At 29.0% G+C, this 12,112-nt stretch overlaps 1 long non-coding RNA gene across 1 annotated transcript in view; it reads right to left on the reverse strand.

The window, feature by feature from the left end:
- Positions 1-12,090, reverse strand: part of LOC129941693 (uncharacterized) — a 76,206-nt gene extending 64,116 nt beyond the window's left edge. Inside the window, exon 1 of the long non-coding RNA XR_008780910.1 lies at positions 11,604-12,090. This is a non-coding gene — a long non-coding RNA (uncharacterized LOC129941693). The remainder of the gene's footprint in view (positions 1-11,603) is intronic.
- Between the last annotated feature and the right edge of the window lie 22 nt (positions 12,091-12,112).

The following is a 12,112-nucleotide window of genomic DNA, read 5'->3' on the forward strand; positions in this document are numbered from 1 at the left end:
AATATAAATATGAAATATTTTCTTTAACATGAAGAAGCATAATATTATGTTCGAGTATTGCTCCTGCTCCAATAAGACGAAAGAATCCGATTCGAATGACTGAATGAGGGATGTTCAAGAGGAAACAATATAATATACATTACATTGGTTTTGGTACAAGTATGTAAAGATCAAAATAAAAGTAGATATAGGTATGTACATATTTGGTATGAATAAATAAAAGGATATGTAGAAATTTACATTGATATTGATTGTAAAAAGTTGGAAACATTCAAAGAATTTCTTGAGGAGCTTAAGCCATATAAACCTTGTTTACAAAAACAAGTGTTCGTGCATTTAAGCGGAAAAGAAATAATATGGTATATTTGACTTAAAGACCAGACTTTGAGCCACTCTGTTCTCAGTTTAAGTAACGTCCTAGTTTTTACTAACTTTCAATAATGCCTATATAAAAGAAGCTTCACATCGTAAAATTGTAATGCAATAATTACACACTTTTAAGGCTTTTCTATTTGAATTACTAATAACCAAATGTAAATTATCTCATCCAAAATAAGTTTTAATCAACAGCTTAGATACTTTTCAAATGGATTTAGCGTTTTGTAGTTAGAGGTTTTGTTTTGAGTATCTCTCTTTTTGGACTTCTGCCAATTGTGATGCTGTCTTTTTTAAGATATGGCAAGTAAAAACTATGCCAGAGCAAAAAAAAACAAAATCATATACGTAAATATTATGTTTTAATGAAGTACTGAAATTGTAAAAGGTCACAATAAATGTAGTACACAATTTTGAAAGACCTAGGTTTCAAGAAATTTTTTCTTAACAGTTACATTAAAAAATTTGTATCTTTTGAGTTTCAGTCTATGTCAATGCAGTTACTTAAAGACTGTTACAATGGAATTCGTGAAGTTATCGAGGGCATACAGCGGCAAATGTTTCATACAGTTTTCATAAAAAGGATATTGTGCTACAACTGTTGCCGTGTCAGTTTGTGGTTCATATTTTTAGTAGCATATCCTCTTAGCATTTATATAATAAAAAACCTGGACTTTTTAAATATCAAAACGAAAGATCTTATTGGAAAACAAACACGACAAAAACATTTCTACTTTCTAGCAAATTAATTTTTTCGAATTTATGGAATTCTCAATGGAATATCCCAATTGAATTTCAATATAAATGATGCAACATTTAAATATAATAATAAAGAAGAATACCCTCAACCTATTTTATAAAAAAAAAAACATTAAAACGTAGCCAAATGTCATAATTCATGAATTAATAATATGGCTCACTAGCAATTTCATTATCATCTGGTAATTCCGTTAGTTTTAAGCCCATTTTATCTATCCAACAGATTTCTAAAATAAAGAAATCCTTAGCTTAAGATTCAAATGTTAAATGAAGGTTTTTTCTCCGTAGTTCTCCTTCAATAGTTTTTCATTCTACATCTCTTTTGTCATACCGAAATATATATTTTCCCCAGTTGTAAGATATAAACTAAATATCATATCTCTGTGCAAGCTGTGTGTATTCACTTTAATTCATGTAAAATTGTAATGCTTTATTCTACGCAAATAAATATCTATCTATCTAATATGGCTGAAATATCCAATGTGGCGTAGACGTAATTTGTATTAATCGTTCATTTATAAATTGGTACATCGTAAATGTGTTAAAATGTCTGCAAACTTGAATAATATCAATCAATATATAAATTCCTTAAAGTTAAATAAAACATTTTTCATTGCTCATGAACAAAAAAACAAAATATAATTTGATAGTATATGGCAACCAATAAAATCAATGCAGTTGCATTTTATTCTGAGAAATAAATTGCAACAATTCTTTCACTTCAAGAAATTCAAATTTATATCCCTACCGATGAGTCATGTATTTATTGAAATAAATAAATGTACTAACCTTTTAATGGCACAGCCCTATTGTAAGTATCAATTTGATAGTTGATAATATCTATTAACTATTTGATAAATCAGTATTATGAGTATCAGCTTTTAATTTGTGAACCGATTGTGAATAGTTTCTTGTGAATGAGATTTTTTCTCGTTTGACGTTTTGAAATTCATTGTGAATTTGTATTTTTGATTTTGTTTGACGTTTCAATTATTGTTTTAAAGTTGTGTTATATGGCTAGAGAAAAATAGTAAAGTAAAAGTTTTTTTTTAAATATAATTTATTTAGGAACAGAATAGTAAGTAACAGAAAACAATTGGAAAGAATGGTGGAATTAATAGACCAAAATCCTGAAGTAGTAAGGAGGAAGTTGTCCAAAACGCACCTAACAAAAAAGAGTCTTCAGCGTCTCTGTATGGTATAATTAAATATGGTAAAAGTGGATATCCTATATCACCAAGAATTCGAAAATTCTTCCATTCCGATAATCACTTTCTAAATTTGTTTTATTTGTGACACATTCCAAATGCTTGCATAGTGCAACGCTCCCGGATTTTTCCATTAACATACCTGATGTTCATTAAGTGATCACAAATCTTTAAAAAAAAAATACCTAAATTAAGTAAAAATAGTAGCATTTATACTATAATAGTTTTTTTTATTATAAGATGCGTAAGATACTTTTTCTTGGGTTCAATCCCTGCCTGTGCTAGCTTAATTTAAAAAATTAATTTTCGCGGGTACTGCCTCTTGCGAGGAATTGACAAATCCTTCAAGAGTAATTCTTGTCATGAAAAAGTGCTTTCTCTAACTAGCCGTTCGGATTGGGCCTAAAATTGTAGGTCCCTTCCATTCCTGACAACAGTACTCGCACACAGGAATGGTTGAGAGTTGTAAGTCACTAGGCCCTGGTTCACAACGGACTGTTGCGCCATCCCATTTTATTTGAATTGAAGATACTTTTTCGGTCCCAGAATTTTAACGTGAGTTCCATCAACAGGTCCGACTACATTTGGAAGCACATATTTTTTGAAAAAATAAATTTTAGCCCTACGTTCTTCTTCTTGAGATTATGGAAATTTACTCCATTTTGGACAAATATAATTCTCAAATGCACTAAGGAAGTCACTAAGAACGACTGACCCTGTTGGTTGTGCCATACCAATAGTTTCCTACGCTCAATTGGTAACTTCCTTGGGCAAAGAAGTTTAAAACCGCTGCTAGTTTTAGTACATTTGGAATGGATTGCTGACTTTTGATCGGTTTGAGATTTTCCTCAATATCGTTTAAAACCTTCAGCAAGGTGTTCTACATTGAAGTTTCATCGACCAATGCATGAATTAAAGAAAAGTATCTTATTACACGTGTTCGTCAAAATCCATTTGGTTGGAAGAATCACATTATGCTCAGTGTATTTTTAGTTGCTGACTTGCGTTAACTTAATTATTACTCCCTTAAAAAAAATCATCTAAGTCATAATTCCTGAAGTATAAGCTTTTTGTTTGCATGCGTAAATATACTTATACCAACCAAATTAAACATCGTCAATAAAAAGTAATTTTTAAAATAAAATGCATACAAATCGCTGGTTCTTTATATTTATATTTTATTCTATGAAGAGAACGAAAAAACGTGCGTTTTATAATTATTTTTCTAAATTAAAAAGTATTTGAGGCGTATCAACCAAGAATTTTTGCTTGATATAAAAAATTGATGTGTTTCTATTTTTAGTCATAGTATGTCAAAAAAATCATTCATAATAATGATAAAATTCACAGTTCATCAACAAAGTTGATAGTTGACAGACATAATACCAATGCATCAAAAATATTGTTATGTATCAAGTATCTTGTTGACAGTTGATAGCTATCATAGGGCTATCAGATAGTGGGAATCAAGACGACGGACCCCAAAGTCCAGGGAACTAAACATAACTCACCTTAATGAGACTAAATTACAGTTGATGGGCTTATAGCAACTTTATCTGGTTATAAAGCCTAAACAAAATATTGGGATGTTTGCTTCACGAAAAGGGGTAGTTAAATGAAATAGAAAGTGATAAGATCCAAATAAACTTATTTAAATTAAATATGGAAATGATTTAAATTTTTTTCAATTTTTATGGTCCATTTATTTATTTATTAAATTCGTTAAACAAACCGTTAGAACTTGAGACTAATATTACATTCATTCTAAGATTTATAGATTTACAATGTCTTAAGCAATTTGCAAAAAAACCTAAACTGAAGTATTGACAAAATTTACTTTAAATGTTTTACTTTTAAAATCATCGCTTACGGAATATACCAAAAAGTAATACTTGCTGTAAACTGAAGTAAATTGCTTGAGGGAACTGTTTTTAATATAGTTCGATCTGCTTGATGTAGGACGTAAAGGAACTTGTCTTCTTATACTCGAACGGCTATAAATAAAGTTTAATTGATCCAAAAATTATGGTGATATGACTGACCGATTGATTAATTTTATAATAAAGCACAGCTGAATGTACTCTCTGTGTTAAGAAAGCGATGGAAGATTTATGAGCGTGAGCCTATGATTATAGGGTGGAAGTTCGAGCCTATTGGACCATGGGAAGAAACAGAGGCAAACAGAATAAAAGTGAGTCCATATTATGCAGCCATATTCCAATATTGTTCTTACAAATGATATACAAAGAAGTTTAAGAATATAAGGGTCGAGCATATAAGTGAAAACCATTTTATAAATCCGAGTGTCTTATTTGCTTTTTTAATAATATAGTCATAATGATTTGTAAAAGTTCATTTTGAGTCAAGAATAATACCTATGTCAGAGAAAGTAGAGAGTTTAGTCAAATAAATCCACACATGAATGAGATGAAATTTTAGTAATTTAAAAAATTAAACATTTTATCTGTTTCTGTAAAAAATGGTAATAAATCGAAATGTGATATGGATCAACAAAGTCGAAATTCACGTTAGGTATTTATGGCTATACATCATCAATCATTTTAAGAGACATTTCTTATCTTGTACAAAATTTAAAGCAAGCCTCAATTTTGAGCTCTTAACCAATTGTGGTATAATTTAAAAGGGCGGATAAAAAGATAGATTACTGGATCTTTCGAACTATTATTTTTAAATTAAGAAGTTTAGTTTTTTTTAACCCAAGTTAAAATACATCAATTTGAATGCCTTTTGAATCAAATTTTATTGTATAACCTTTATCAAGGACATAAAATAATTAAATATTTATTAATTTTAAAGCCTTAACAATTCAGAACTTTATTTTAAATCACCTATCCAGTCCAAAATGTAACTTTCTATTTTAACATATAGTTGATGAATTCTTTGAAGTTGAGCTTTTGGAAGCATTATTTCGTTGAACATAAACAGAGTGCATCAATATTAACAATTTAGGTTAAGTGGATTTTTTTAACATTTATTGCATTTAAAAACATTTAACATAACTAATTTTGTAAAAATATAACTTATCCTTGGTCTATGCTTTTCACGTTCCATTTTATCTTATTTGTTGAAATACTCGTAGTATTTTAATGTACTCCTTAATTGAACTCCCCTAATACAAGGCTTACCAATTATACTATATCCACTAAACAAATATCTACTTCAAATTTCCATGATAAAATTTAATTAAGCAAATTAATTACCAAAATTAATTTCATAACATTTAATTTTAGGAACTGTAAAACAGTATAAAATTGATTTGATGTGGCTAACGAATTGACCCTTAAGCTTAGCTGTAAAATCAAGAATATGATTTGCTATACTCAACTTCCATATTTAACTTATAATAAGAAGTCATAGTTATATGTAATTGATGGGGGTTCGCTTTGACGAATTAAAAGTTTTCAATTTTGTTCACATTTCAATGTCGTTAGAAAAGAGATTAGATACCAGGAAGATACATTTAAAGTTTTCTAAATGTAAGGATTTTAGAGTGATGATATCTAACTCAACGTGTGGAATATGGGTTTCCGTCGACTATATTTCGACTTTTAATAAGTTCTGCTTCAGAGAAATACTTCAAAAGATGCAGAAAGGACTTTTAAAAAAAATTGATGAATAATTTCGGTATTATATTAATTTAATAAATATGTGAAAAAACTTGATTGACTCCAATTATCTCTCGAACTTATAATGCTACCAGTTTCAATAAAATAATAATAATATACATTAGAACGTGATACCAAATTCTTATAAATTCGATAAAAAATTCAACTAACTAATTAAAAAACTGAAAAAAGTGCTTGTTTCTTCGAATATTTTGCAAACATAAGATAATATAAAATCTTAAAAATGATTGTATGCTTGCAATCCAAGAATTAATGGATCAATTTAAAATATCTCTTATCAATCAAATAAATAAAATAAACAATTCTAAAAACTTTGAAACGTGCCACATTATGCAATTGATAGTCATTTATTTATGACTCTAAAATGTGTACATACATTTTAAATAGTATCTAAAGATAGAATATAAATTAGATGAAGTTAAATTATAAAACACGAAGATGTATATACCTTTATAATTTTAGTTTAATTCTAATACTTGAGTGATAATGACCCGAAAATCTAAATATTTTTAAAAAGATTTGGTTAAGGCAGGACGAACATTTAATATTGTCCCTCTTTTATAAGAGTAGGGTGCCAAATTTGAAGCAACAGTTTTCCTAACGCGTAAGATTCTATCGCAAATTTCACAATTGCACCTGGGGGGTATACGTACTGTTTTCTTTAAATTTGAAAAAATGCTTCTTGATTACATATGAAAGAAAAATAGCGAAAGTACGTCTTCCAATCTAACTCATATATACATAAATGCATAATTTTAATGGGAGTAAAAACGTTTTGTTAAAGGCAAAAAAATATAAAAAAAATCCTTAATAGTACATATATTTATAATGCAACAAATGGACTAATGATTTTGAAACATTATAATACACAATGCAATTCTTATTTTATTAATAATAATTCGATTACATGAACCAATAAATTGTCAAACTTTTTCGGATCATATGGCTATAATTATTGAACTCTCAAACGTATCTTCTACTCAACTGACGGACCTTAAAATGCTTCCGCGATTTTGATGAAAAAACCAGTAAACAATTTTCACCGACAAATTTTAGAAATTTTACTTTTGACTAACGAGGTGGAACACAAAGAAGCAAAAGAAGTCTGAAACCAGGATACATAAGGAACTGAACTTAACATCAAATAAAATTTTAAGCCCTAACTCATCATTTTAACATGAATGGTTGCGTAAAATGCGTGCTTGAATCAATCATCAAATAAGGATTTGGTACCTTTAAGCAACGCATATAATAAAAATCTATGTCGATTTACATATGTTAAAAACTCAAAGGATTTCTGGAGGATTCTAATAGATATTATAAACTTTAAAATAGGTATAGGAATATTCGCTGAGAATGTATCTGCTCACTTCAAAGCACTTCTTTTTAATAATTTAAACTTATTGTACTCCTATGCAGAACCTTCAATTCATGAAGCATTAGATGCTCATATATCATTTGTGGAAGTACAAACTATTATTTTGAAATCGAAAAACGGAAGGAACCCAGGAGAAGATGGGATCCCATATGATTTTTAACTTCCCATAGGAAGTTATTGTAATGGGTCCGATTTGTCAAATTGAAAATTTTGACATTTCTCGACCTTTCAACGTCCCTAGAGTCGAAATAAAAGATTTTTTGAAAGATGTCTGTGCGTGCGTGTGTACGTACGTTCGTACGTCCGTACGTCCGTACGTTCGCGACGTTTTTTTCGTCGTCGATAGCTCAAGAACCAGAAAAGATATCAACTTCAAATAAATTTTTTTATACAGATAATAAAGCAGAAAGATGCAGAAAGGGCTCTCAAGAAAATTGCGTGGCTGGTTTTTTTTACCATAGCAGTTTGAAAAAAGGTGAAAATTTTGGTTAACCCTAAATATCTTACGAACCAAAAACGGTAGAGACTTGAAACAAATTTAATATTATATATTGTAACGTGATACCAAAATGATATATTTTTTGAAAAAAAATCAATATAACGGGTTTTTTTATAAATCAATAAAACTGAAAAAAAAAATTTGTCACCTCCAAAATTTTACGTTTGAAATATGATTTCATCTCTAAAACAATTTTGTGCAACGAAGAATAATGTTTTTGACATCTGATAAAATTTTGAAAAAAATCGAATTGACAGTTTTTTTTTACAAAAAAATAAAAACCCAAAAAAAAAATTAACAAAAGTTGGTAAAAAATGATTTCTGACTCAAATATCTTTTAAAAACTTTGAGATAATAGCTTCTAACTAATTTTTTCTTATAAGAAATATTGTTTTTAACATTAGGACAAATTTTGAGAAAAATCGAATTGACAGTTTTTTTACAAAAAATGAAAACCTAAAAAAAATGTTATAAAAGTTGGTAAAAATTGATTTTCGACTCAAATATTTCTTCAAAAATTAAAAATATTGGCTTCAAACTTATTTTATTTCACAGAAAATTATGTTTTCGATATTCAGTAATTTTTATATAAAAATCCAACAGTCCGTTTTTTCATAACAAATAAAAAAAATAGTACGCAAATTTGGTAAAAATTGATACGAGTACATATAGACAAACTTTTAAGCAAGACAAATCGACAGACGGGATGGGAAGTTATCAGTGTGGGTCGCATCCCAGCCTCTTTTTTTTTTAAATACAAGTCCTCCTATCGTTCAGTAAAGTTTCGTTTAATAAATCTGTAGTGTTTACAATACATACATAAAAAGGTCCCTTGGACATTGCTAAAAATTAAAGAGGCATTTCATGGACGAATTTCACAACCAGAACATTCAGCGGCATCCTTGTAGAGAGACTGGAAAAATGGTTTCAACAAAAAAATATCATATCTGATTTTCAAGATGGAATTATAAAATACTTTCTTACGATTGATCAAATTTTTACACTTCCATCAATTGTTCTAGCGTTTCAAGCCAGGAACAAAAAAGTTTATTCGTTCTTCGTCGGCTCTAACAAATTTGTCTATCTAAATAAATAAATTGGGTGGCGCAACAGTCCGTTTGAGAACAAGGACCTAGTGACTGACCATTCCTGTGTGCGAGTACTGTTGTCAAAAATGGAACAAATTTATAAAAAAAATCAAAGAAATGTAAACGGACGCAATTGTAGCTTTTTGAAATGGAATAATCTTCTCTGATTGGTTTCGTACAAGTACTGATTTAAAACAAGGCTATCCCCTCAGGGCTTTGCTGTTTTCGTTGTTTACTAATGATATAGTAGATGATCTGACCTGGAGGAATAAGAATCACTAATTTTAGTGTAAATGCTTTGTTATATGCTGATGATATTGTTATTCTCTCTATATCACCAGAAAACTTACAAATAATGATCAATCGGTTATCAAGTTACTGTAAGAGATAGCGCCTAAGCTTATTACTAAAAAATCGAATATTATGGTGTTCTCAAGGTCCTCATATTCTCAAAACCTAAGAAGATAATATAGCTATTGCGAGAATCTTTTGAAAACATCGCAAGAGATTAAATATTTGGGCGTTAGGCTGAATCCACCTCTAGATTTTAGTTAACAATGAGAAAACCAATAGTTCTCAAAGCTTACTAAATCTATCATGAAAAATAGTTTCTCAAGCAAAGGAATAACTCTTTCAACAAAATATAAAATATTTAATTCGTTGGTAACATTAACTATGTGCTATATTTTTCAGGTTTGGGGAAAAGGTGAGCACGAGGTCATTGAAAAGTTCCATAGTAATTTCTTGAAAATAAACTCTTCGATTCACCCCCAAAACGCATCTAGCTACGCAACTAACATAGAAATTGGACTACCAAAGATGTTTACAAATGCACTCAAGTCACAAGATGATTTCAAACTTATAATCTGCAACAATTATGAACAATCAAGAGTTACAAAAATATGCTCTTAGTTGAGGAAAAAGAAATGATAGTATTCAAAGTAGCAATCTATTGTTGAATCTTGTGGAAAGACATTTTATATTGGCCTAAATAACTAAAACAATTTGAAGGCAAAGTAGAGGCAGTAGGATTTTATAGAGCCATCTCAGTTTTAACCTTATTAACAGAAACTACTTTCATAATTCTCTAAGCTATAGTAAAATATCAATGATATTCAAATTTAAATGCGATCTCCTTGGCTTAAATGGAAATCCCTATAATGGGAGCTTTAACCAATTTTATACGTCCTGTAACCTGAAACGAAGGAAGGTTTTTTTCTTGTAATTGGGTATGTCTAATATTCAAGCTACAAAAACTACTTTATTTCTTTGGAAAACTAACTATGCCCCTGAAAAAAATGAAGCAATTTTTTCAAAGGAGTATACAAGCAAAAAATGCTTTTAATGACAGAAGTCATTTAATTTATATAATAAATAAAAGTAATAGATTAATATTAATTTTTTAACCAGGCTGACAATTAAGCCATAGCCACTAAATTCATATAATTGAACAAATTTGTTTACTATTGAATATAAATAAATTAATTTATTTACTTACTTAATTGATTTGTTTCTTATGCAAAAATTTTGTTTAAAAATTTTTTAAACCAAAAAATTCTTTATAAATTTTATTACTCTATTTTCTAAAACAAACAATGCCTTCAAGGCTAATATCACAACTCATGAATAAATAAGATCACTTGTAATCGTATGTATTGTAGCCCTCAGATATTCACTGTGGCGAATGAGTAATTTTTGTATTATTTATTTTTATATTGTTTCATTGCTGTTTATGATAAAAATTCTATTAAATTCAATAATATCAAATAAATAAGTAATCCTTAAAGCTTAACAAAAACACATAAGCATACATATGTCTAAAAAAGCGAATCAGAAAACTAAGGTTCAGGAAACTAAGCCAACGCTAAACAATTTGGATCTATGAAATCAGCCTAGTGTTGCGATTTATGCGCCTCTACATGACACTGTTTCGATAAGTAAAGTACATAGATATAAAGTCAAATTGGTTTTATATCTATTTGTTGAATAAGTGGAAAAATGTCGCAAATCATTGCATGTTTTTGAAAACCAGCTGAAAACATAATTCCACAATTTAAAGATAAAAGTTTGAGCTTTAAGACTTTACATTCAATTAAAAAACTCACAATGGATTAGTTGGTTTTTAATACCTTTGGCAGAAAAAAAGGATAACCAAAATTTTTTTCAAATTTTATTACTTCACTTGTAGAGGAATACCTTTTAAAACGTGTGTAAACTCATCATGTTTAAATTCCTCTCGATAAATTACCATATTCCATCAATGTCATCAATTGATAAATTTCTTCCAAATATAAACCAAAAAAAACGTCCTTTGTTTTGCAAAATTAATCAGAATACTATTGTAATGAGACCGCACACAAAAACCAAAACTATACTCAAATTGATTCCAGCTAAACAAAAACAAAAAACCCTCCTATCAACTTAAAATGTTTAATTTAAAACTTAAATAATGAGAAAAAAAGTAAAACCAAAATAATCCTCTTCAATGCATAGAAAAGGACATAGACCCCCTCCCACATCACACATTTGGTGGTGTAAGAGTTTTTATCAAAACCATTGGAACTTCAATTAATTTTAAAGTTAAATGAAATTTTCAAACTAACCCATATAAAATGAATGAACATAAACAACATATAGATAGTTACGTACCTTAACAAAAATAAAAACAACAACAACAGTAACTATCGGATTGGTTCGTAATACGATTAATGAGCATGATAAACTGCTAAAAACTGGTCAATACCAGGTGTGTTGCTGTTCCTGCTTCATCCTTGTATATTATTTAAATTATACCCATCATGTTGCACATACGTATAGTATATGTAGTAGAATGTTATTTTATATTTAGATGTATCCTTTTTCGAGTGTGTATGCCAGATAGGTATACGATTAATTTGGAAATGAATAATATCCTTTTATCATCATAATCGCAGATATTTTCAACAAACACCTAATCTCGGCCAATGTAAATAATGCATATCTACACAGTTACTCGTATATCGTATTAACATCAACACAACATCAACATCACTATAAACCTATAATACTTGCAAAGGTAAGCCCTTTCGTCCTTTCGACTTTTCGCACTATATTTCAACCGTACCGCACATTAATTTCCGTTTTCTGTTATACCTTTGTACTCCACACAAATAGGTGTT

This window comes from Eupeodes corollae, chromosome 1 (genome assembly GCF_945859685.1).
Source record: "Eupeodes corollae chromosome 1, idEupCoro1.1, whole genome shotgun sequence".
In the NCBI taxonomy this organism is placed as follows: Eukaryota; Metazoa; Arthropoda; class Insecta; order Diptera; family Syrphidae; genus Eupeodes; species Eupeodes corollae.